Here is a 27,920-nt window from a genome sequence, read left to right on the forward strand (position 1 = left end):
ATTATAGCTCTAGGTAAAGTTAAATCCTTCTCCCCTTGTCAGAATTTTCAGATTCCCCAGAGAGGATGTGTGTTGGAAGGTAGACTTTCCCCTTTCACACTTTGGGCACTCACAGTTTTTTGGCTGTCTCATGGAGTTTGTAGCAGCAAGCTGCTTCTTTTGAAAGGTCTGTAAATTCTTTCAGTTTTCCTTGTATGTTCCTACGGTGGTTCTTGAAGCAAAAGGTCATAATGTGAGTTTTCAAATGTTCTTCTGTCCATCCGAGTGGGAGCTGCAAGTTCATCCTGCCTGCTACACACTATTTCCCCCCTAAGTTTCATAATGAACAACTAAGTGGGATAGACAATAGATTAGGACAATGACTTAAGTCAACTTAGGACCCAGGTTTTGGCAAGTTCTGCTTCTACTAATGGTCTGAATGTGGTCTTCTCAGGTTCTGGATGATACACTCCATGGGCAGAATTACTTATTAATGTATTATCTATTTTAGAAATTCTAAGTATTCCACTCATAGTGGAAAATGATCAAATATAGGGAGTGTACTCTCTTTATATGTATAGTACACATATGTGTATATATATGAATAAAATCATGGATATAATTTTATGAAATAATTGGCTGATTATTCTAATGCTTATTCATAGAAAATTATCTCTCCAATATATAAGGTGGGCATGAAATGAGATCGGTGTGGTCTGTCTTTATGTCCTCCAATCTCAGTTGAGTGCTAGTGATGAAAGATCTCAGATTTTATACTGTTTTCTTGTTACTCTCTATAATTATTTCCTCATATCCACAGATGTCATGAGTCATGGGTAGAAAAGACATTGGCCTGGGAATCAGCAAATTTTGGTGTCAATTTTTGCCACTAACTTGTGATTTTGTGATTCTGGCCAGGTTATTCCTTCTATCTGAGCCTCAGTCTTCTCAACTGTAAAATAAGGTGTTTATACCAGATAGCTACAATGGTGCATTTCATATCTGATATCCTAAGCCATCAGGAATCAGCCTAAGCCACTGTGAGTCATGCCCAAAATGGATTCCTCTGTACCTTTTTTACATTCCTAACTCTCTCTTGCCTACTTTTTCCCTGTGCTTGCTGCCTACATACCTTTGTATCAAATGTAGTTCCCCTAATTATCCATCCACTGACAAACCTTTAATCCTTTAAGATCCAGCTTAAACCACACCCATTTCAGGAGTTCTTCATTCTACGTACTCACAGAATACCACTTGCATCTCTGCTGAACCATCAGTTAGCCTAATTGGGAAATAGTTATTTATTTACACGTCAATCTCCTCTTCTAAATCGGACTCTCAGAGTGTGGAGACTAACACATTACCTGGCATGCTGAAGATGTTTCATCAAGTTTTGCCAATTTAAATAAAGTATTCTTTCTTAAAATTATATGCCCACATGAATTGAGGCATTTTCTTTGTGGTAAAGAACTACTACTAGGATCAGCCTCGGAGGAGAAAAAACTCAGAAGTGTCTGCCCTTGATATGATGGCTGCTTAATCTGTACTGGGGCCCTGGGGCAGAGAATATGAACTCCCAGCAGTTTTAAAGTCTCCCATCTTCTGGCCTTCCAGGGGAAATAGCAACCAGAGTTCTGGAAGCCATACGTCTGACAACAGTGGCCAGAGGCAGCAACCTCAAGCCTCTGAAGACAGTGGCTTTATCTAGGGCTGTTTGATACCCATAGCACCAAGAGCAGAGAAAAATGAAGAAAAACGAGGGCAGATAGAGGACTAATAAAAAGCTAGCATGTATTGAGTGCCAGCCACTCATCAAGAAAAGCTGAGCACTTTAGACATGTTGTTGCTAATTCTCATAACTTATCAATAGGATCCATAATAATTGTCGTTATATACAGATGAGGTTAGGGAAAGTTAAGAAAACATCACAAAGATGTAGAAGCAGATGGAGCTGAGATTCAAACCTAGGTTAGGCTGCTCTTTTCTTTCTAACACTGCCTCTGTCTTTAGTACCTTGTGACTTTCCTTTCCCAAATACATCATCCCCTCATCTAGGTGACTGTGTCTCATTTCTGAATAATTTGCATTCAAACTAGTTTAAGAATTATCCCTTTATAGAATATTTTCATTAGAGACAGAAAAATTTTCAAGACACAAAATAATCTTATATAAAGTCATAAGGGTATGTCAAAACCATCTCTGACCTATAAGGTCTGGGTTTTAGCCCCAGCTCTACTCTAGTCCATCTCTGCTGTTAAAATGCTGTATCTCCTTGGGTGATTAAAGTTTCAGTTTATTCACCAGTAAAATAGGGGGATAGGACTATGTGATCTCTAAGAGCCCTTATATCTCTGGCATCTAAAGCATTTAATCGACTTTTGTGGGTTTCTCAATAATATGCATAACATAATTTCTATAAACTTATTAAATACGAGCCATTCCTTTATTGGGAGTGGCCTCCACAAGAGAGTCCAGAAAGCAATGAATGGATAATTACAATTATTGTGATTAATAAACATAATTATTATTCATTCTGTACTTTTACATGATCCACAGTGCAGGAAAGACTGCACCTTGAAGAGGATTAATGGGAAAGAGATCCTGTTGATATGAACAGGAGGCAGGGACATATTGGGTGGAAGAGGGCGGTACCCCGGCAAAGGCCCCCTCCCTCAAGCCTGGAAACCCATGACCCTGAATGAGAAAAGGCATTCCTGTTTCATGCCCAAATGTTGCCTTTTGGCCCACCATGCCCCCCTATCCTGTATCCATGTAAAACCCCAGGCTTCATGTGCAGAAGAGCAGAAGAGCAGCAGAGTGGCACAGCAAAGAAGGAGATAAGAAAAGGGGTATCTAAACTAAATGTTGAGAGGATTTCAGCTGAGGACAGTCAGAGAGGAGATTGGCTGTGGGACAGACAAACTCTAGGGGAAGTTCATCTTCCCACTCCATCCGCTTTCCAGATCCCCATCCATCCTGCTGAGAGCCACCTCCATCACTCAGTAAAATCCCCACATTCATCATCCTTCAAGTCTGATTGACCAGATTCTTCCTTGATGCTGAACGAGGACTTGGGTACCAAGAGGGCAGGGTGTAAAATGCTGTCACCCTGACTCTCCACCAAGCTGGTTTAACACTTAGCTGTCTGTGGACAGCAACTGCTAAAAGAGTATTAATTGTAACATACCCCTAGATGCTACCATGGGGCCAGAGCCCAAAAGCACTTGCCCTGGCTCCTATACCTGCCTGTCTGTTGGCTCCCCATCCAGTAAGGGGTTTGAGCAAGCAGTGGCTGAATAAATGAACCATACCACTGTTTGTTGCACATCCCATGAAGGGGTTAGGGAACTCTCCTGTTTCACAGTGATTAATAATCAGTGTTCATCTTAATCTTTAATCAACATTTAAGGCAATCATCACTGTTGCCTTTCTTGAAAGCTTTTCTCATTTGGCTTCATGTCATTATACTTTCCAGCTTCCTTCTTTATTCATTGTTCATTCTCTCAGTGGTATTTGTTGGGTCCTCCTTCTCTTTCAGACTTTAAAATGATAGAGAACCCCTCCAGCTCTTACCTCATCCCTTTCTTGTTCTCTGTCTACACTTTCCTTTTTAGCAGATCTTATCCAATTTCTTGATTTTAAACATCATCTCTATGCTAATGACTCCCTAAAATATAGTAAAATCTCATGTAACACCTCTGATAGGTTCTGGTCACAAAAACATAATCAAACTTCTTTTTTTTTGAGACCAAGTCTCACTCTGTCACCTGGGCTGGAGTGCAGTGGTGAGATCTTGGCTCACTGCAACCTCCACCTCCTGGGTTCAAGTGATTCTCCTGCCTCAACCTCCTGAATAGCTGGGATCACAGGCACCCACCACTAAGCCGAGCTAATTTTTTGTATTTTTAATATAGACGGGGGGTTTCACCATGTTGGTCAGGCTGGTCTCGAACTCCTGACCTCATGATTCACCTGTCTCAGCCTCCCAAACTGCTGGGATTACAGGCGTGAGCCACCGCGTGAGACCAACATAATCAAACTTCTCCAGAAAGACTTAAAATACTTCTAATATTAAATTTTGAAACAAATGTGAACTATACATGCATTTAAGAAAGATTAATATTAAAAAGATAATTATTTACCTGCTTATTCCAATTCAGGGTAGTAGGTAGCTGGAGCCTATTCCAGCATTTCAGGGTGTAAGGTGGAAACCAACCCTGGACAGGACACCATTCCATTGCAGGGTTACTCACACACACATCCACATTCACACTGGGATGATTTAGACATGACAGTTAACCTTATGTGTTCATCTTTGGGATGGGGGAGAAAACCAGAATATCCAGAGAAAAACCAGGCAGACGTAGGAAGAAAATGCAAACTCCACTCAGACAGTGGCCCTAGCCAGAAATCTACTTTTTAAAAGAAACATTTTAATAAAAACAACAAATATTTCAAGAACTCAATCGAACTACTTAACTGAAATTTCATCTTAGATGTTTAACTGGTATGTCAAATTTATCACATACAAAATTCACTTCATGATCCCCACCTCCAAATTCTAGTATTATAAATATTAGCAAGTGGAAACATCATTTACCAGGACATCATCCTTGATTACTCTCCTTCCCTCATTCATTAAATTCAATCCATCACAAGTTCTTCTCTGACACTGCCTAACATTTCTTCATCTCCACTAACACAGCTGTGGTCAAAGCCACCAACATTTCTCACATGAACTACTATACAAGCCTAACTGCTCTCCTTGATTCCATATGTGTCCCCTAATCTCCCCCTCAATGAAAAATGTATATCAAAATGAATTCACTTCCTTGCCCATTAGGCTTCCCATCAAACACAGACTAAAATCCGAACTCCTTAGTAGAGCCTACAAGACTCTATGGTATCTGATCTATCTCTCTGACTTTATCTTCTGTTCTCTGATCCATTCAATTCATTCCAGCATAATACCTTTTTGCTATTCTTCAAAGACATTAATTTTTTTCAGCCTTAGGGCCTTTGTAGTTGCTGTTTCCTTCACTTAGAACATACTTTCCACAGATCTTTACATGCTATCCTAATTTTCATGTAACTTCCTCAGAAAGCAAAAGACCAATGAGTATGTAGCATGCAATTCTCAAAATGAAGCAGGTACCAACTAGTGACTAATTCACCTTTCCAGTACTGCCCAGAAAGTTCAGCCTGAGAGAATCCTAGTGTGCACTCCCTCCTCAAAGAGCCAATTCTTTCTTAGGGGAGAGTCTTTATTACAATGAGGAAATAGAGTCATGGTCTCCCTGGGTATGCTTCCTAAATCTTTGGAAATTTATAAAAATTTAGTCTCATATTTTGATTCTATAAAAGAGAACATAAAAACAGACATTTTAAGTCAACTACAAAGATCCTTCCAGAGTACTCCCCCATAATTAGGATCCTGGGGAACAGAGGGAATCTATTTTATATCACTGTGTTTCAGAAAACCAAGATTTTTCTGTAGATTAATTTGAATTTCTTCCCCATCCATCATGAGGTCTATTTGTAAAAAGGAAGAGAACTTGCTTTCTAACTCCTGGATGTTCTGATAAACCACAGACAGACAACTTCGCATGCATTCAAATGTTCCAAGAGACTATTAATCTAGTAAACTAGATGCCCTGAAAACAAGTGACTGGTAAACTATGCTTATTTGTAGATGTGTTTCCTAAAGCAGGTGAATGTTATTTTCAGGCAAGCAAATGTCTCTTCAATCACCTCACATTTTTCAAATACCCCTTCCTCACCATCTCAAAATGTTGAAAAATAAGACATTATCAGCACAGCAACCAGTGCCAAGAATTTCTTATATGGTTTTATTTCTATTTGCATGGCAAATGTAAACTTGGAGCGAAGTGACCTTCGTTATAAAAAATAAGAAGGCAGCATCAAGATTGATGGGCCCCACCATTAGTATTTCATTCTGACAGGCAGGAAAGAAGTATGTTAATGCTGAAGGTTTGCTGAGCTGTGGCTCACAATGCAGGCAAAGTGGGAAATGCATTACTAGGAAGAGTCATTTCCATTTAAACAAAATGAGCTTTGTTGATACCTGGCAGCTACCTAAGCAGAATGACCACTTCCTAACCAAGAGCTTTAAACTCAAACCTTAAAAACAAATTTCACCTGATTGACTCAAAGCCACATGCCTAGTAGGTTTTCAACCACAGCAAATTGGTGTCTCTGGCATGGGATGATGAACAGCAACTCCAACAAGAAATGTTGTGAGACTTTCCCTGAGTACCCATCCTGGTCAGGATGACTGAGCACAAGAACCAATTTACAAAATGCAGGGGGGGATGGCACTTTATCCTAATGGGCAAAGGTGGCATATAAAGTGACTGGGGACAAAAGGAGTTAGGGCTGGGCCAACAAAGAAGACTGGCGGCCTTTCTTTATCTGTCAGGCTGTTTCCCTCCCTCCTGCTTATTTACATCCTCCTGCAGATCCTCATTCTGTGAACTCATCTTGCTATTAGTTGATAGCCAACAGCTTCACATTGAGACTATTCCTTGATGATAAGCTATTGAGGGTCGCTTATCATAACCCTGCTTCCTCAGTCCATGTACATATTGAGATGAATTATCTGTAACTTACATTCAGACCCAGGTGCTATGCCTGGGAGAACCAGACCAAGCAATATTTATCAGGAGATCGACTGTAAGAATGGAAGTAGACAGGGGCTTGCAATGGGCTCTGTTGTCCTAATTTAATTCTGTAATAAGTAGCATATATATCTGAAAAACAAAGGTCCTAGAGTAAGAATATTCAGCCTATATTAAATGGCTCCTATATTCCAGGTCTGTGAGTTTTTCTTCTCAACTATCCTAGGAGACAGGCATTATAATTGCCATTTTACTGAAGGAAAAACTGAGTATTACTAAGGGCAAGGAATTTGCACTGAGGTCACAGAACCAATAGATTGATGACCACTCCAAGCCTCAGTCTATTCATCTGTAAACAGAATATAACTTCTTTACAGTGTTTATGAAAAATAAGGAGAAACAGTGCGTGGCATTCAGTGGAAGTCCTGCTTACCTGTGCAAACTCCTATATTCTACTTCCTCCATCTCAGTCATACCACACTACACTCAGGTGTGTTACTTCTTGCTGGGACACTTGCTTCACTTCATTTCTTGTCTGAATTTGAAACATCCTCTAGGTCCCATGTCCATGTCTTTAGGCTCATCTCTCTCACCCATCCTCCCCATTCTTCATTGTCCACTCCACCACAATCAGTACTGCAATTGTGGCGGGTCAGGTTTCCATTAGCAACCAGAGTAACCAATTTCTACTAATCCTTGTTATAATTCTGATGAATGTATAAGTTAAACATTAAAGAACTAGAGAAACTGGTTCCTGAATATGAGGGCTGGAATGCAAAAACAAACCCATTAAGACCTGTAGGGAATAGAGAAGTTCTTCCATGTTTTCATCTTAGGTCTTAAAGAATAACAAATTCTTACTCTAAAGTCCCTATCCATTATTGGCCCCTATATTCTAGCCCAGCTGGCTGCTTTGACTTAATCATGCATGCCCAGACAGGCTTGGGCAAGTCCCAGCCCATAGTTCTTGCTATTCCTTATTTAGAGCTTCTTCCTTGACCATCTCATGAGAAAGTTCCTCTGTTCTTTGTTCTCTCCCTTTGCTTATTTAGGAAAGTTTTAAATTGTTAGTCAGTTGGATAAAGTATAGAATGTAAGGTCCTGCTCCAGCCAGTGGAGGGCAGACACAGCAGTAGGGTGGACATGTCAAGTTATAAATAATTTTGTCTCGATTTTTCACTGCACTCTCATGGGAAGACTGCTGGTGAACAGTGCCCTTTCTGCAGAAAGTAAAAGAAAGCCTTGCTGAGAAAACGTTTGTCTGAAAGCTGATTCTTCCCTGTGACATCGAAGGATAAGCAATTATCCCCAACAGACCCTAAAGTCTAATCAAATAATAAAAGCATTCTTTTTTTTTTTTTTGAGATGGAGTCTCTATGTAGCCCAGGCTGGAGTGCAGTGGCGTGCTCTTGGCTCACTGTAACCTCTGCCTCCCAAGTCCTAGTTCAAACAATTCTCCTGCCTCAGCCTCCTGAGTAGCTGGGATTACAGGCATGCACCACCATGTCCAGTTAATTTTTGTATTTTTAGTAGAAATGGGGTTTCACCATGTTGTCCAGGCTGGTCTTGAACTCCTGACCTCATGATCCACCCACCTCAGCCTCCCAAAGTGCTGGGATTACAGGCGTGAGCCACTGTGCCCAGCCAATAAAATAATTCTTACACATAGACCTTGTACCAGAGCCCAATTAAGATTAGGAAACTTTCTAAGACTCTAGATGAAGCTTTCCAGATCCGGGACCCTAGTTATAGACTAGATATAGATTGAATGAAACACTCCTGCTTATGGGTACACTCCCACATGTAGGCATGGAGCTTAAATGTATATAAGCACCAGAAAAAAAATTGTAACTTTGAGTTCATCTGGTGAGTGACTACAGCCTTCTCTCTGTAACCAGCTGTGGAAATAAACTTCCTTCTTTCCTAGTCTGTCTGCATCTTGTTGATGGACAGTGAGAATAAGCAGCCAGACCTCGTTTATCTGGGAATACCACTATTCTGAAAGAGATAACCATCCTTTGCTGGAACACTTTCACTGACAAGAATCATTTTCCCATGAAACAGTTCATTCGATTATTGGTTAGCTCTGAAAATTTAGAAAAAAAATGTTTATTATACATAAGTAAGAACTGGTACAAAGATTTAATTACAAGAATAATCACTGCTTCTAATTAGAAACTTCAGTGTCTGACCTAGGAAGTTTATTACATAAATTATGAAACATTTTTACAATGGAAAATAATAGAGCTCTTTAAAATGAAGATGAAGAACAATATTTATTGCCATGGAAAGATATTCATTGATCTAATGATAATTGAAAAAAGCAGGTTTCAAAGCCTCGTACAGTTTATATGGGTCTTACATTTATGATAAGTGCCCATATTATAGTTTTTGCATATGTCTGCCTTCATCACAAGAGGAAATGTACCTTGAGGACAAGGTCTTGTTTTACTAATTCTGTGTTAATTTCAACAGGCCTTCAGTGAGCACCATCTGTGAGTATATACATTAAAAGCTGGAGACTCAGATGAATTGGACACTTTGGTTCATCAGTATTTACTGCGGTTTTAGGCACAAAATAGCTTTAGCATGTATGAGTTTAATTACATTGAATTACACTGGAACTGGTTGAATCAGATTACAAGGATTTCTGTAATTTCACTACTGGATAGGATATAGTAGAAAGCAAAGAAAACTGCAGTGGAATCAAAAGATTAAGGCATAAATAGCAGCTCAGACACTTGTCAGCTGTTTACATTCAAACCTTAGGTGCTTCGTTTATGAAATGAAAATAATACTGTTTACCTCACAAGTCTGAGGTAATAGTTTAATATAATTAAGTGTGTAAAAGTTATTCACACAATCTCTGCCATATACCATACGTTCAATAAATGGTTTCCAAAAAACAATAATGCGGAAAGCAAAGTAAATACAACAAATGATAGAAACACTGAAACTGCAGTCCTAGCTTGTGTCAGGGGCTATGTTTGATATTAGAAACACAGAGATTGAATTATCTTTCCAGTCAATCTAAAGTTGACCTCATGCTCTTCCAGATATCAGTCTGTCTTTCTGTGTCCACTGCATGCATGCAAGACACTGCAGACAAAAGCTGGCAGCAAACTTGACAAATATCACATTGTGATCACAGGATTGATCTAGTACTTACTTTACCCAGTCAAGCTCACAAAGAGAAATAAAGATTTCTTACTCTGAGAAAAGGCTGTGTACTCATAGGCTCTGACTTCCATGCTCTCATTTTACTCACTGGCCTGTGTTACTGGTATGCTGAAGGTAACGAATGATCCTGGTTTGCCCAGAACTGGTATCCTGGGACACAGTACTTCTAAATTAGAAGTATTAAATATTAAAATCAGGATAGTCCCAGGCAGATGAAAAGGTGGTTGGTGACCCTAGATATGCTGATGGCTCCCAAGAAAACCTGGTGAGTGTCCATGTCTTTGAGGTGCAGATGACAGTAGATGTTGTCTACAGAACCAGCTGACATCAGTCACTTGGATTAAGCTATGGATCATCCACCAAGATAATTTTTCTCCAAAGCCCATACTATTTTCTAGCATCTTGGTCTGAAATAATCATCAGTTTTTAAATCATTTCATAAAGATCCTAGCAGTGTGGAAAACCATATAGGCTCTGAAGTAAGAGAACCCTATTTTGGAATTCAATTTCTGCTATTAACCAGCTTATGACTTATAACTGGAAAAGATATAATTTCATCTAGCCTCAGTTTCCTTATGTGTAAAACAGTCTCATATGGCAGTCATAAAAATTAAATGGGCTAATAAACATAAAACATATAGTAGAATAATAAAATTCAGATGAATTATGTGTATCTATTAATTTATTCTTCACTGAAGTTCATAATTTTCTATAGTCATAATCTTTGTTAACAGTGATTATTTAAAAAGCTAAGCTGGTGAATTTAATTAAAAATCTTAATCACATGACATTTATGAGAAAAGCAAACTGTTGCAGTTTTATTGCAACAGTTTCTAAAAGGCAGCATCTAAGCCTCCATGTGTATACAAATGAACAAGAGACCAACCAACTAATTTCTAAATCTACTCAGGACGGCTAGGTAGGTACTTCTCAATTCAGAGGAAAGCCTACTTCTCTATTATATTCCAACAATTATTGTAGTTCTATGCAGTACAAACATAGGTATTATTTTTAAAAAGGAAGAAATACATGTAGAAAAAATACTGGGAGAAAATGAACCAGTATGATATTGCGGTTGCATTAAAAAAAAATTTTTTTTTTTGAGATGGAGTCACTCTGTAGCCCAGGCTGGAGTGCAGTGGCATGATCTTGGCTCACTGCAACCTCTGCCTTCCAGATTCAAGTGATTTTCCTGCCTCAGCTTCCCAAATAGCTGGGATTATAGGCACCTGCCACCACGCCTAAGTAATTGTTTGTCTTTTTAATAGAGACAGGGTTTCACCATGTTGGCCAGGCTGGTCTTAAACTCCTGACCTCGGGTGATCTGCCCACCTCGACTTACCAAAATACTGGGATTATAGGCGTGAGCCAATGTGCCCAGCCTGTGGTTGTATTTGAATAGTGGTTGCTTCACTTTCTCAGTGGATTTTCTTAATATTCTAAAATAAGCACAAATATTTATTAATATGCTAAAAATATTTATTGCAATAATATTTTAAAATCTTTTAATTTTCAAAGTCCTTTGTGAGGACTTTGGGAGTCATCATTCCTGAATTCTATCTAGTCTTTTATCCTCATCTCTCATTCCTCTATCACAGAACCAGACTCAGAATTAAGAAGTTACTGTATGTATGTATGTATGTATGTATGTATGTATGTATGTCGTCCAGACTGGAGTGCAGTGGTGCAATCTTGGCTCACCGCAACCTCTGCGTCCTGGTTCAAGCAATTCTCATGCTTCATCCTCCAGAGTAGCTGGGACTACAGGTTCCCACCACCACACCCGTCTAAGTTTTTTGTATTTTAGTTTAGAAGGGGTTTCACTATGTTGTCCAGGGTGGTCTCAAACTCCTGAGCTCAGGCAATCCACCTGCCTCGGCCTCCCAAAGTGCTGGCATTACAGGCTTGAGCCACTGTGCCTGGCCAAGAAGTACTTAAAAAATATTTTTAGATTATAAAGCCCTTTCAAATGTGCTAAATCATTTAAAATTAAGAAACCCTTTAACAAATATATAGTCTTTCTATTCATTCACCATTTTACTGGAAATAAAACCAAGGCTAAGTCTCCCTACACAAACACACACACACACACATACACACACACACACACACGTGCACATTACTTATTCTCTTCTATGTTCCTTTAGCTGATTCCAATCTCATGGATATTGCTAACTTTTAAAGTTTACCTCCAACCCTGGCCTCTCCCATTGAGCCCCAGATTCCCATACTCAACTGTTTAATGAATATCTGTAACTAAATGTGTAATTAGGCATCTCAAATCTATATCAAAACAGATTTCTCTGATTTCTTCTATGAAACTTGGTTTTTCTCCATTTCCTTGTGTTAATTAGTAGATGCCACCTTCCTTCGACTTGGATGCTAAAGACAAAAAGCCAGTAGTCAACCTTGATTTTTCCCATTTGCCATCTCCTGCATCCAGTCTGTCACAAGTACTATCTATGATCTTATATGAATGTTGTTGTAATCTGGCTTTTAGTGATTTCTATGTAGGAGGTGCTCATATAGCAACCGTCTTATGTGACTCAGATGTGAATTTCACCTGAAAAACACTACAAAGAACAGCACACAACTAGTAGAAATTGCAGATGATCCTCACCTACTTTCAGGAATGACTACAACCAGCCTATCAAATTTATAATGCGGAAGCAAGAAGTAAGCATCAGTATCTATGTTCCCATATATTTCCAGGCTCTTGTATATGTGCCAAACTCTTCAAAGAACCCAACATACACTCCAGCCTGGTCTACAGAGTGAGACCCTGTCTTAGGAAAAAATGAAAAAGAATCCAACTACACTCTGACTGAGGACAGTCTAAGAAGGACTGAAAACTTTCTAGAACTCGGCAAACTTCAGCCCACGGAGTGAGAAACCAGTCTTCTCTTTGTACAAACACTCACATTCTCCCTCTCAGAGGTCGTTGAGAATCCACCTCACTTGACTAGGATCCTTTCCCAGGCCCACAATTTCAATGACTCTGCTTTCAATCTCTAGTATGCTCTTTACATAGTATGAAATTATATGATTGGGTAAAGATCTCAGGCCCAGGTCAATCTCCATTTGCAGGTCCCAAAGGAAGGTATCCAGTGATGATCTTTAGAATATGGGTGTATCAACTGCATATGGACTCACTTTTGGAATCTTAAGTGAAATTCTGAGACAAGAGAAAATATCCTTTCGACATTAATTGTAGGATGATCAGGTCTAAAGACAGAAGCAGATAATGAAACCAATTTTGGACATATTGAATTTGAGGTGTCTGGGACTGTTTCCAGTTTATTTGTCTAGACATCCAGCAGCTGAATATAAGGGTCAGCGGCTGAATATAAGAGTCAAAATCTCCTGGATCGTGACGGAGATGGAGATGTAAGCCATTAGCAGATAGAGGGTATATATGACCCATGAGAATGGGAAAAGAATATGAAACAAGAAGACTAAAGACATGCCTTGGGAAACACTATAATTTTAAGACTTTTTAGCACCAACAATGTGACAAAGATAGGTTTGATGAAAAGAAAAATTAAATATGGCACTCATATCCTCATTTCTGAAGAGGTATATATTATTCTCTATTCTCTTCATAAAGCAGATACTTACTGATGTCACATGAACCTTGCCTAATGAGGACCCCAAAAGTACCCCAGATTGGCTGGCCTAGAGCCCAGCTGATATTATTTGAAATTCTACTGTGTTCTTCATTCAGCAGAGATAGTGTGTCATTTCCCTCTTTGTAGCAAACATTAATGATACTTGCACAGATGACAAATGTCTTCTCTGGTGAAAAATTAATGCACCACAATATTGTCCCTACCTGGGGTTAATGAACATGTCAGATGCTGAAAAAGAGTTGTTTGAAACTAAATTACTATAATCTATATTTAGAAGACTGTCACTGGGAGGAGTTATGGGTGTATGTTGGTGGATATATCTGAAGTTCTCTTTACCTTAAGTCTTAATTTTCACAGGGTCTTAAAAATACTCACTTGCTCAACAATCTCACATAAAGAAGAAACATTTCATCACATTCTCTTTAATATTGGTTAGAACCTTCCTGAACAATTAATTATTCTCATTTATTCATTCACTCTGTGAATAAACAAATATATAGAACACTCATTATGTACCAGGCAGTCTGGTATGTACTAGGGATAAAGAGATGAATAAGACATGATCCTTGCCCTCAAAGAGCTCATAACTGTACATAAAAAAGATAACATTGCAATTAACTGTAGCAATACTTGGGGAACACACAGGGGGGCTGTGGATATAGAGAGATAGACTCCCTAATCCACCTGGAATCCTTTCTGGAGGTTGTGATGCCTCAGATTGAATTCTCAATGATAAGTCAATCTGTGTCAGTTTTAGTAGTGGGAATAAATTACTATAGGTAGAGAACAGAGTTGTGCAAAGGCAGAGAGGTAGGAGATGATAAGGCTGTTTGGGAAACTGATTGCCTGTAATACTGTATAACAAATTAATTAATGGGAGACATTCATATTTTAAAAAGAATCTATTTAAAAATGCATTTAGTGTATACACTTAATGCTTGTACATATAGTGTAGTATCGGGTTAAGGGACATATTATGACTCAGGCAGACCTGCACTTCAATTCCAGCTAAACCTTTAGATTACATTGGAAATTTCAGACAAGATCCCATAATCTCTTTAGTTCTCAATTTTTTAATGTATAACACAGAAATATTAACTGTATTATTTATAGAGTACTATGAGCCAACAAGTACTTTATAATTATCTAATTTAAACTTCAAAACCACCATGTGAGTACTTTTTTTTGTTTTTCGTTTTTTGTTTTTGAGACGGTCTGCTTGTTGCCCAGGCTGGAGTGCAGTGGCACGATCTCAGCTTGCTGCAACTTCTGCCTCCCTGGTTAAAGCGATTCTCATGCCTCAGCCTCCCAAGTAGTTGGGACTACAGACGCCCACCACCGCACCTGGCTAATTTTTTTTTTTATTTTTTGGTAGAGACGGAGTTTTGCCATGTTGGCCAGGCTAGTCTCGAATTCCTGGCCTCAAGTGATCCGCTTGCCTCACCTCCAAAAGTGCTGGGATTAAAGGCGTGAGCCACCACGCCTAGCCCATGTGAGTATTTTTACTTAACTTACTTTACAATGAAGAGCTAAGGTAGGTAAAGTAAGTAATTGCCAAGCTCAAATAGATATTAACTAATGAAGCAGGAATCCAACCCAGTAACCTGACACCACCCCCTCTGCATTTGTAACCACTATACTGAGCCTATTGTATAACATGATTGTAAGTTCATGCATGTGAAATAGTTAGCACCTGTTCCTGGCACCTAGTAAATATAAATGATAAATATAAATAGTCCTATTCAATTATTACTATTTTAATATGATGGATAACAATTATTGCTAGTACGTATTATTATCCTGTGGTTGCTATGTAGATCAAATGAGAGGAAAGACTTGAAGCACATGTAAACTGTAAACTAATAAGAAAACACAAAGATTCATTTTTCTAACGGTATCTCTCAGATAGCAAGCCATGGCTTACAGGCATTAAAGAAAGAGCATGAGTTTTGGAATCAGACAATATTGAGTTTGAAATAAATCTCTACCATTTAATAGTATGTGGATTTCCACAAATCAGTTCAAACCTCTGGGCCTCATCTGTACCATGGAAACAATAGTAATAATGAATAGTATAATAATAACAACATATACCACTTGGTGCTATTTTATGGAGTCAATGAGAAAACATGTAAAAAGAACCTGTTACAATACCTGGCATAGAGAGGATAGCTGTTGAAACAATAGGAGCTATTTATTATTACAAATAATAATTTATAACTCTTCTATTTCACAGAAGGTCTAAATTATAATAATAATATTATAATGGTAATGAATTATTATTATCATTATAATTTAGCCCTGCTGTGAAACAGAAGTGTTAACCCTTCAAATACAAATATGTTTGTTTTTCCTAGAAATTCCTGTGGGTGATAATTATGATTTTCAATACCTTGTACAACTACTCTCTATTTCAATTTCTTGATGCAACTTTTTCAATTCTGCTTGTCTTTGTTTTCCATGTTTTCACCGACACAGAGAAGGTACAAGAAATAATAAAAGTTGGCTATTTAAAATGAGATGTCTATAAGAGGGAGAAAAAAATCATTCCTCCATTTTGACAGATCAAGTAATATTTTTTTTCTACCAGAGAGAGTCTAAACTGCACAATTACAAAAATCTTAGGGGTGTAGGAGTTATAACTATCATAAATTACACTTTTTATTCCCTTTGAGAAATCCTCCTGATTTATTACATTTACTTAGAAATTGTCACAGCTTTTTCTCAGACACTTATCTGTACCCTCCAATATTCATTCCATCAAATGAGTGATGTGATGGTGTGGTGAGAGCAGACCTTTCAGACTACTAACATCCCAAGTGAGTTCTGTTCATGCTGGGCTCATGTTGCAAAATAATTTGATTTTCTTCTCTGTGTTCACATCTTATTCATAGCAGCTGAGGGGTGAGAGCAGATGTGTAACATAATATCTCCTCCATTTAGCAAAAATGGAGTAGAGATATTGTCAACTTCTTTAAAACAATTTAGACCTTGCACATGTGCATGACACACTGAAAGCCAGCCAGGTAAAACCCTGAACCTCACAGATAGCAATATATTCCTTCATGCCTCAAGGTCTTTGTATGTTTTCTACCTTCTGTTGGAAACTTCATCCACACGTCCCACTGAACACACACACACACACACACACACACACACACGTCTACTACTCATCTTTTACATTTTAAACATTACTATCTTTCTTTATTAAGATTTTTCTAATCACTGTCAGGTTAGGTTGCTTTTTCTCAAATATAAAGCATTTATGGAGAGCTGCTTGCCTTGCAATAACAACCGTGTGTTACTATAAATGTTCACTTGCCTTCTTGAGAAATGAAGTGGTATAATAAAAAGATCAAAGACTTTGGCCTCAGGAATATCTGTAGTTGAACCCTAGCTGTTACTTACTAGGTAGTAGACAATGAGAAATTTACTGAACCTCTTTGAATTCCTGTCTGTAAAATGAACACGATAAAAGCTTACAAGATTGTCAAAGAGCACTGAATGAGATAACAAAAAAAGTATCAAGAAATGGTATATTTCAGCAGTTGGAAGGAAAGACACAGATTTTATGGATTCAAGGTACCCTCTGTTTTCCATACTTAGGACTCTCCTACGTCCCCACTTCTTTCTCCAGCAGCAATGATAATTGAACTCAACTTTCAATGCTTAAAAAAAATATCATTGCCTCTAGGCAATTTTACCCCATCCTTCCGAAAAGAGATGAATGTCTGTCTCCTCTGGCCTCCTTAAATCCAGAGATTATCTCTGGATTGTTCATTGCTATATCCCTAAGTCCAATAGCAATGCTAGAAATTCAAAAATATTTCATTGCTGAATGGATGAGAGAATGGTGAATGAATGAATGAGTGAATGATTTATTGTTTTTACTCTTCCTATCCACTATTGTACTTAGCACAATGCCTTCAAAAATGTGGTGCTCAAAGTCTCCATTGAATCATTGGACACCTATATTATTCATACCTAGGCTCAACTTGACCTCTTTCTTCTTGCTGCTTTTCAAATTTGCTAGATAGAGTCTTGCCAAGGCTTTCTAGACTTAAAAAAGTCTTTCTTTGGTTACAGCTGATGCAGAATTTTTGCTGGAACAGGAAGACTCAGCCAAAACAAAAAGCAGATTAGAGGCAGGTGGCTCTGAGAGAAAATTGACATTCAACTTGGAATGGCAGAGGCAAGTCAAGCTAGGTGAGGCATAGACACAGACATTTATAGCTTTCTGAATGCTAGGCTTTCACATGCATGATTTTCTCCACCTGACATCTGAAAGCTGTCTAGGTCCAGCACAAAACAGGATGGATAATGACTAATGGAAAAAAAAGTGCATGTCACTGGCTGATACAGTGATACAGCTTGGATTTTTCTCCTCCAAATCTCATGTTGAAATGTGATCTCTAATGTTGGAAGAGACTGGTGGGAGGTGTTTGGGTCATGGGGGCAGATTCTTTGTGAATGGCCTGGTGTCCTTCCGAGGGTAGTAAGTGATTTATTATGCTATTACTTCATGAGAGATCTAATTGTAAAAAAGATCCCAGCAGTTCCTCCCCTCTATCTTCATGTGATAACTGGCTACTCTTGCCATCTGCCATGAGTGTAAGCTTCCTGTGGTCCTGACCAGAAGTAGATGCTTGTGCTATGCTTCTTGTATAGCTTGCAAAATTGTGAGTCAAGTAAACCTTTTTTCTTTATAGATTACGCAGCCTCAGGTATTTCTTTATACCAACACAAAGCAGACTAATACACTGGCTGAAAGAACCAGGCTTGGGCAGGAATGAAACTTGTTCCAAAGATCCACTATCATGTGCAAGTCAAAGTTTTCACTGGTCAATGGACTGTATTGACATGATCCTGGAAGTATGAGTTCTTAGGACAGAGGAAGAAAAACATGTTTTTCTTAATTAATCACCTTTCATGTTTTTATTGTGGTAGAATTCACACAAAATAACTTTATTATTTAAAATTATGCAATCAGCGGCATGTAATATATTCACAATGTGTGCAACCATCATCACTATCTAGTTCCAGAACATATTAATCACCCCAAAAGTAGACCCCATCTACATTAAGCATTCATTCCTCTTCTTCCCCACTCCCCTCCACCCATTGGCAACCACTAATCTGCCTTCTGTTTCTATGGATTTGCCTATTATGAATATTTTTTAAATGAAATTATAAATATGTAGTCATTTGTGTCTGGATTCCTTCACTTAGCGTATTTTTCAAGGTTCATTTTTGTGGTGGCGTGTATCAGTCTGTCATTTTTTTATGGCTGAATAATATTCTACTATATGGATATGCTGCATTTTGTTTATTAATTCATCCATTGATGGACATTGGGATTGTTTCTACCCTTTGTCTGTTGTTAACATAGCTGCTATGAACATTTGTGTACAAGATTTTGTTCAAACACCTGCTTTCAATTCTTTGGGGGTATATACCTGGGGGTAAAATCACTGGGATATATGGAATTTTATGTTTAAATGATTTAAAACAACCAAGTTATTTTCTACAGAGGTTGAACTTTTTTACATTTCCACCAGCAGTTTATGAGGTTAACCTTTTTAAAAGTATTTACGTATAAAGCACTTTATACACCTTTTCTCATGTTATCCTTCTATTAATTTGTATGGGGAAGGTACCATTATCATTTTTTTTTACAGATAAAAGTAAGGCTCTGAGAGATTCAGTAACTTACCAAAACCCAGGTCTCTGTGGCTATAAATCCTGGACTTTTGGCCACAAACCTAAGCCTCCTTTCAAGCCCAGGCACTACAGCTTCTCTGACAGTTCCAGGAGAAGCCCTGGAATATGTTCCCAGTTCTGTCTGTCCCACCTATCAAAGCTACCTCTGGTATTTTTAGTCAGTCTAATATTTTTAAGTTGCTATGCATTGGACATTTTCACAGGTAGTATTAGATTTAATTACCATTCTATACTTAGCAAAAATTGAGGCTGGCCGGGCCTGGTGACTCATGTCTGTAATCCCAAGACTTTGGGAAGCTGAGGCAGGTGTAAAACTTGAGCACAAGAGTCTGAGACCAGCCTGGGCAACATGGCAAAACCCCAGCTCTACTGAAATACAAAAAAATCATCTGGGCATGGTGGTACATGCCTGTAATCTTAGCTACTCGGGAGGCTGAGGCAGAAGAATCGCTTGAACCAGGGAGGCAGAGGTTGTGGTGAGCCAAGGTCACACCACTGCACTCTTGCCTGGGCAACAGAGTGAGACTCTGCCTCAGAAAAAGAGAAAAAAAAAATGAGGCTAAGAGATAAGTAATTTATTGAAAGTCTCATTAAATTAGCAGCACACAAAGATTTGCTTAAGTCAAGACTACTCTTCCTTCACTAGATATATCTGTAAGGTAGTAACCAAATTTAACCAACCCCAGCATACCCTTTAGATATCTTTAGAAATTATCAAGAAGTTAGCTTTTGTTTTGAAGTTTTATATACATATATATATATATATATATGTATATAAAATTGCACTTTAGGTTCTGGCGTACATGTGCAGAACATGCAGGATTGTTGCATAGGTACATACATGGCAATGTGGTTTGCTGCCTCCATTTCCCCATCATCTATATCTAGTATTTCTCCCCATATTATCCCTCCCCAACCTCCCTACCTGCTGCTGTCCCTCCCCTATTCCCTCACAACAGACCCCAGTATGTGATGCTCCCCTCCCTGTGTCCATGTGTTCTCATTATTCAACACCCACTTATGAGTGAGAACACATGATGTTTGATTTTCTGTTCTTGTGTCAGTTTGCTGAGAATGATGGTTTCCAGATTCACCCATGTCCCTACAAAGGACATGAACTCATTGTTTTTCATGGCTGCATAGTATTCCATGGTATATATGTGCCACATTTTCCTTGTCAAGTCTATCATCGATAGACGTTAAGAAGTTAGTGTTTAAAAACTATCCGTAGCAGCATTATCCTTTTTACAAAGCGAATCTTAAGAGAAAATTCTGCTTCCGGTCAAATGGTGTAACAAGGAATAGATTAAACTTCTTCTCTTAAACAACCACAAAACTGAAGCAAATGTATGAAACAACCATTTTCAGATATTAGAAAACAGGCAGGAAAGAACTGTGAGCCCTGAGAGAGAGCAAACAAATAAAGTGACCCTATGATTGCCCAGTTTATTATCTAAAGGGAGTTTCCAGGCCTCAGCACAGAGAAGTGAATCAAGGTGGGTTTGGGGAATCCCACTCAGTTGAGAAGATGAATTTGGGAGTTTAGGGGGACAAAGTTGCTAAAATTCACAGGGTCCTCTCAAATCTTTACCTGAGTCCTGCTCAATATATGGGTATATGGAAGCTAACAAAGGTTGGGGGGAAAAATCACCCACTGGAAAGGAGTAAGCAAAAAAAAAATCCTGAGTTCAAGGCTGGGAATAATTCATATTACTAATTATGATGATTTATTTTATATGTCAACTTAGCGCATTTGATGAAATTAACATTTACATTGGTGAACTTTAGATAAAGCTCACAAAAATGAAGAGCTTTAAACATTCTCCATAATGAAGGTGGGACTCATCCTATCAGTTGAAGGCTTAAGTAGAATGAAATATCAGTCACCCTGAGCAAGAGAGTGCCTTCAGCTTAGAACTACACATCAACTTTCCTGTTAAGGAAATTGTGTGTGTGTGTGTGTGTGTGTGTGTGTGTGTGTGTGTGTGTGAGGGAGAGAGAGAGAGAGAGAGATACATGTTAATGTGATAATATGTTATATATATCCTTATGTGATAGCATATATATCATATAACATATTATGTAGAGAGGAAGAGATTGATTTTAAGGAACTGGCTCATGTTATAGTGGAGGCTGGCAAATTTAAAATATATAGGGCAGGCCAGTGGACTAGAAACTCAGGCAAGAATTGAAATCACAGTCTTGAATGAAATACATCAGGCAGATCAGCAGGCTAGAAATTCTGGCAGGATTTCTATGTTATGATCTTGAGCTGAATTCCTTCATCTTGAGAAACTTCACTTTTTTGTTCTTAAGGCCTCCAGTGGATTAGAAGGGGACCAATCAAATTATTGTGGGTAATCTATTTTACTTAAAGTTAATTGATTTTGAATCCTAATCACATCTGCAAAATACCTTCACAGCAACATCTGGAGTAGTATTTGACCAATTTGCACCACAACCTAGTCAATTAATATATAAATTTATCTATCACACAAACAAGTTACTGAATATCCCTGTGTTTCCAGTTCCTCATTTGTCAAATGAGGATAATAAAAGATTTTACCTAACAGGATCATTGTGAGATAAAATATATAAAATGCTTAGAATACAACACTTAGATCTGATATTCTTGCTTCTATTTTTAATATCTTCAAAGTGCCTGATTTGATAGTTAATTCTGACAACTTGGAGGGTTTAAGAGAAGAATTAGATGAGATTAACATTTAAGTCAGTGAACTCTGAGTTAAGCAGATTGCCTTCCATAACGTGGGTGGGCCTCATCCAATCAGTCGAAGGCCTGCGTAGAACAAAAACACCAAACTCTCCTACAACGAGAGGGAATTCTTTAAAAGACTGGTTTTGGATTTCACCTATACCATCAGCCAGTTTTGGGACCAGAATTGCACCACCGGCTCCCCTGGGCACCCAGGCTACCAGCCTTCAAACTGGAATTACACCATTGGCTCTCCAGACTGCTGGCCTATAATTGTATGAGCCAATTCTTTATAATGAATCTCTTTATATACATACATACATACATACATACATACATACATACATACATACATACACATCCTGTTGGCCCTGTTTCTCTAGAGAATCCTGGCTAGTATATACGTTTACTTGCTATCTCCTCTACTAGAAAATAAGCTTTGGAGGGGAGGTAGTATGCTTGTTTTATAGTTGTATATACATCACACATAGTTGGTACTCAAGAAATATTTTCTAAATAATTAAAGCTGCACGTGTCTCACTATTGTTAGACTTTTTTAGTGGGAGTACAATAAACTCATTTAATCCTCTTACTCCATGATTAAACAGCAGAATTACATATACTTCCCTAACACTTTTCTTCTCTAAGAAAACACTTCTAGATTCATTAGCTGTTCCTCACATAAAAAAATCTTTGCCATTTTAGTCACCATTTCCTGACCCTTCTACAGTGTATCTCTATCCCCATATATGTTATAAAATTCTAGGTAGAATGGGATAGTGTAGAAGACTGCAGAACTTCAATTCCAAAAAAATTGGGTATTATTTTCTTGGAAATTATCATTGTGTGTCAGTCAGAGCCAGTGACTTTTCAAACTTTGAGTGTGTGTGTATGTATGTGTGTGTGTGTGTGTGTGTGTAGACAACTCTATTGTAACCCTGATGTTGCCTCAGATCTCCAAAAGGAAAACCAATACCAAATGTTCCTTATGTAAGAATTATTATTTCTACTGATGACAAACTCTGATGAAAAATATACTGGAAAATAATGTAATTGATTACATCTAATAAATTCATAGTATTATAGGAGGTAAAAAAAAATCCTATCTGTTCAGAATCTAGATTGTCAACAAACAAGTGGCAGATCCTGCTTAGAAGACATTACAGAAAGCCTGAGGTTTTGAGTGGTGGGTTTTAATAATTAATAAATCAGCAATGTTTTCTATTTTGAGCATGCAGTATGCATCCCAGAAAGCTCATGACTTGGTTAAAAACAAAATCTAATTTTTTTTATCTTGGTTAAAACATAGATAAGCATAAAGAAGTTGATATAGTAAGTACCAATCTCTCCTGTTAAGTCTTTGCTCAAATCCTATTCTGGGGCTTACTTTTCATCCATGTCAATTCAGTCACTCCAGTGACTTACAGCATAATACACAAGCTCCTTCGCAAGCCATTTAAAGTTCTTGTTCCACATTATCATTTCAAATTCCTTTCCCATAAAGCCTCCCACCAATCCCTTCAATCTCGGGAACTTTGTTCATGCTGCTCTACCCCTGAGCTGAACTGACCTTCTATTTTCCCTGCTACTGATCACTATTTATTGAAATTCAGTTCATCATTTAAAGCCCAGTTCAATCTCCCTCCCCTCCCCTCCCCTCCCCTCCCCTCCCCTCCCCTCCCCTCCCTTCCCTTCCCTTCCCTTCCCTTTTTCCTTTCCTTCCCTTTCCTTTCCTTTCCTTTCCTTTCCTTTCCTTTCCTTTCCTTTCCTTTCCTTTCCTTTCCTTTCCTTTCCTTTCTTTTTCCTTCCTTCCTTTCTTCCTTCCTTCCATCATCTTCTCAAAGTGCTGGGACTATAGGTGTGAGCCACTGTGCCCACACCTATAGTCCAGTTCAGTATTTCATTGCCTTCACAAAGTTCTTCCAGTTCATACACTAAGAATTAACTACTACCTTCTATATTCTGTATCTCTCTGAATACAACCCTCTCACGTGGTCTTGTATAACAGTTGTTTAGATACTTAAATATCTTGTTCACCCACTAAACTGAGAACTCTTTGTGACCAAAAACCATACTTTATTAATTTCTACTCTCCTATCACTTAATTCATGGTCTGGTACATGGTATATGATCAATAGATGCTTAATAAAGTAAGTAGAACTGACATCTTTATTGGAAGCAACCCCAAAACATGTCTGCAATAATTCAGGCAGAGATTTGCCCCTATAATTTAAAACAATGGGTTTTCTGCCCAAGCTAACAAATGGGCAGAAGTACTAAGAATGAGCAGAGGACTTACTAATAAAATGCTAGCAAATAGGCCATAATATTCGAAGAGAGAAAGACAGGAACATTTTTAAAGAAACAATTCTGAAAGAAGAAGGTAAACAGATTAACATGGAGGGCAAAACAAAAGGCAACAGTACAAAACAGTTAAAAATAAATTTGTTATGGCTTTTAAATGTACATATTACTATCCTCATTTATAGAAAAGGAAATTGAGATTTGGAAAAGTTATATAATTATTCAAAATTCCCAGGAAGAGAAAGTGGTAGATCTGGGATGAATGCACAGTTCTGTCTGACCCCAAAGTCCAGGATAAGACATATTTTAAAAAAAATAGCTCCAGGAATCTTTTTAGAGAAGGAGAAAATACTCCTGAACCATTTTTCTTTTATAGGTTTATACCAGATTTTTAGGGGTAGCTCCTCATGATGACAAGTGACTCTGTATGTGGTATTGGGTCAAAGCTTCTCCAAGTTCTTCTTCTTGCCTTAGTTCAGATTGTGTTTTGAATTGAAGGCATGCTTTTTAACTTTATTTATACTATAAATAAAATTATATGTTTGTCAATCAAAATCATAAAATAATATCAATAACTATCAGATATTGAGTACTGCTATGAATCAGGCACTGTACTATTCTCTCTAGATATATTATCTAATTTAAAACATAATCTTGATATGTTTCAGTATTTTCTAGGGCTGTAATGGGCCTGAGTCAAATGAGTAGTTTCTCTGTTAATATCCTACCACTTCAAAAATTTTAGATTTTACACACGTATTTGTTCATGCTTTTTTTAAAAAAATTTACTGAGCTCAGATATTCTTCTATATCTGAACCCATTTGTCCTACTTTTCAGCTTCTACACCTATTCTTCACTTCAGTCCTACACTTCAGATCCCTAAAATAAAAAAAAATACTTAGTTATAATTAGGGGCATTTGACACTTTCTCCACAACTTGATCTCACGAACTTGGCTCTAGGGTATATTCACCTGTATCATCTCCATCCATAATCTCCTGCCTCAGACATGCTCCTAGACTTGCTTCTCACTGGTCCCTTTCCAAAGCCCCTCATTTAACACTCAGGAAACATTCCTTGAGAGACCACTCTGTCAATGCACACCAGAGGATATACCTATAATGTGGAATGTAAGACAGACTCACAGGTAGTCCATACTCTCAAAGAATTTAGTCAAGCAGAAATCATCCTTGACTCTTCTTTGCTTTTTCACCTTCATCATTTACACCTAAACATCACCACCAGTCACTACATTTCCTAAATATTGCTTATACCCAAACACTTATTTCTAGACTCACTGCCACCGGTGCAGAACAGGCTATGTCACTAATGTCCTTCCTAAACTTCAGAATTCAACTTCAGTCTTTACTCTAAAGTCAGAATGGCCTTTCTAAATCTTACAGTTGATCGTGTCATGCCCATAGTTAAACCTATCCAATAGCTTCCCAGTTAACTATGAGATCAAGTTTACACTTCTCAATAAAATATTATGGAAAAGGCAATTCTATTTCCATCTATGTCTATTGCTTTACCTTTGACCAACCTCTCTTCTTTCTCTCCAAAACACTCCTTTCTTCAGTGCTATTAAACTACTTGCATTTTCTTACATGAACCATGCTCTCTCATGCCTCTGGACTTTTGCATAGGCTATTTCCATGGCTTGAAAAGCTATTAGTCGTTTGTAAAACAATTTCGAACAACTGCTTTTGCTTAGGACCTGTGTGAACAATTATATGATTCAGACATGATACCTGCCCTTAAGAAGCTTGTCAGTGGGTAGGAACCTATGAGGGAATGTCCCAAGTGTCTTCTGCCCTGATTCCTCTACATGGCTCATTGTGTCCCACATATCCAGTTACAGAATGTGCCATTTATCCTTTCCCATGACACTACTGCCTGTCAACTGGATAAATGAATAAAACTTCTCACGGGATGTGATTTCTGAGAAGTGATGATTTTTTTTTCTAAAGGCCACCTTTATCCACCTTGAAAGATTGCTTTAAAAGTCATGGTGCCCTTTGATGCTTTCCTGTAGGAAAAGGAACCCAGAGCTTATCTACATGTAGACATTCTATTAATACATAATGACTCTTAGGACAAGAAGGAAATGGAACTGCATTTCCTTTTTGGACATTTCCAGCAAAACCAAAGAAGCAAAATGGCCTCATCTTAATGAAGTAGGTTACTCTTGGGAATGTGTTTAAGGGAAGGTTACAGAAGCAATCTTTGAAGAAATATGGACAAAGCACAATTCATCATTTCTTTACAGGAAAGTGATTATCAGAAGAAAGGTAGCTTCAAGGCCAGTTCTATCCTGCTTCACAAAGATTCCATATACAATTCAAGAAAGCATAAAAAAAGAATGTCACTCAGTGAAGCTATTTCACACAAGGCCTTCTCTGCCATTCTCGGACAGAGTCTGACCTTTCTTACTTCTGATGACATTGCCTCTCTCCTTAGCCCGTGCCCCTACACTGTCCAGGAAAAGAAATGTCTCCCAAGATCCCACTCTCACTCCCTAGAAGAGCTAGCTTTCTAAAACACAAATCTGTGTTATTTCCTTGATTCATTCAGCTATGTCTCCCTATATATTGTACAAAAAGTTTAAGAGTCTCAGCATGGCATTTTAAATCCCTCTACATCTTAACTTCACCTACCTCTGCAGCTCCCTTCTTGCTGCAAACTCTAGGTACACCACTATTTGATACTCCTGTACCCACTATTTCACACCTTTATGCCTTGGTGCTATTGCCTCTTCCTGGAATACCTTTATCCCCTTTCCATGTTAGTTATTCTCTGCCCTTCCAGATCTGTTTTCTTCCTTTCTCAGTCTGCTTGTATCCTGGGAGGTTGGGAGGCTGACCTCTACAGATGACATCATGTGAGACTCCCTACCCTTTCTTCTCTTTCTAACTAGATTTGGTCAACAGAAAACATTGGTGGGAGATTAGAGAGCAGGAAAAGAAAGAGGATACTTATTCTGTCCTACTTTACAAGGGCCACATAAAACAGTTATTACAGTTCTTCCAAGATTCTGGTAATACCTTTCTCCCCTTATCCCTTCTGTCTTTGGGGTGGAAATGGCTTTTACTATTGCCAGTCCCTGGATGCTCCTTCATCCCTGATAATTCTCTTCAACCTGAACTCATATTTGTAAACGGTCTCTTTATTAAACTCTATTCAGTTACTTTTTTGGTATAATATATGTTTTCTGTTGACTCTGACAACAAATCTTAACCTGAATAATCTTCTGTCAATCTTTAAGATTATTTTAGGGGGAATCTCCTCAGAAATCCTATGGCTAGCCTACAGAGTTAATTGTTGCCACAGATCCCTACTTGTATTGTTATCACATATTTACCACATTGGATTTTACTTGTCATGATAAAACATAAATTCCATGAGAGAAAGGACCTTGCCCATATTGTTTATGCTGTTTATTCCGCAATTAGAATGGTGCCCAGAACATTGTAAGCATTCATTAAATGTTTGATGAACGTTTACTTGAAAGTAACAAGTAAGTCTACATTATCTCTATATCCTCTGCATCTGGCAAAGAGAAGGTAACTCATATATACTACTTGAATTCAACTTTTCTTAAAATAAACATTTCATGAGAAGATATAAGAGAAGAAAAAAGAAAACTTTTGTTGGTATCTGAATATAAAATAAATATCATATGAACGCCTACTTTCCCCCATCTTGAAGGAAATGGAGCTAAAGTAAAGGAAGCATTTAGAATTGAGAGTGACA

General features: G+C 38.0%; 1 protein-coding gene across 20 annotated transcripts in view; it reads right to left on the minus strand.

Moving 5' to 3' along the window:
• The window catches only part of LOC100393071 (BEN domain-containing protein 5), a 1,596,666-nt gene that overhangs the window by 919,354 nt on the left and 649,392 nt on the right, over positions 1-27,920 (minus strand). The gene's annotated exons all lie outside the window — the stretch shown is intronic.

Source organism: Callithrix jacchus, chromosome 7 (assembly GCF_049354715.1).
Source record: "Callithrix jacchus isolate 240 chromosome 7, calJac240_pri, whole genome shotgun sequence".
Lineage (NCBI taxonomy): Eukaryota > Metazoa > Chordata > Mammalia > Primates > Cebidae > Callithrix > Callithrix jacchus.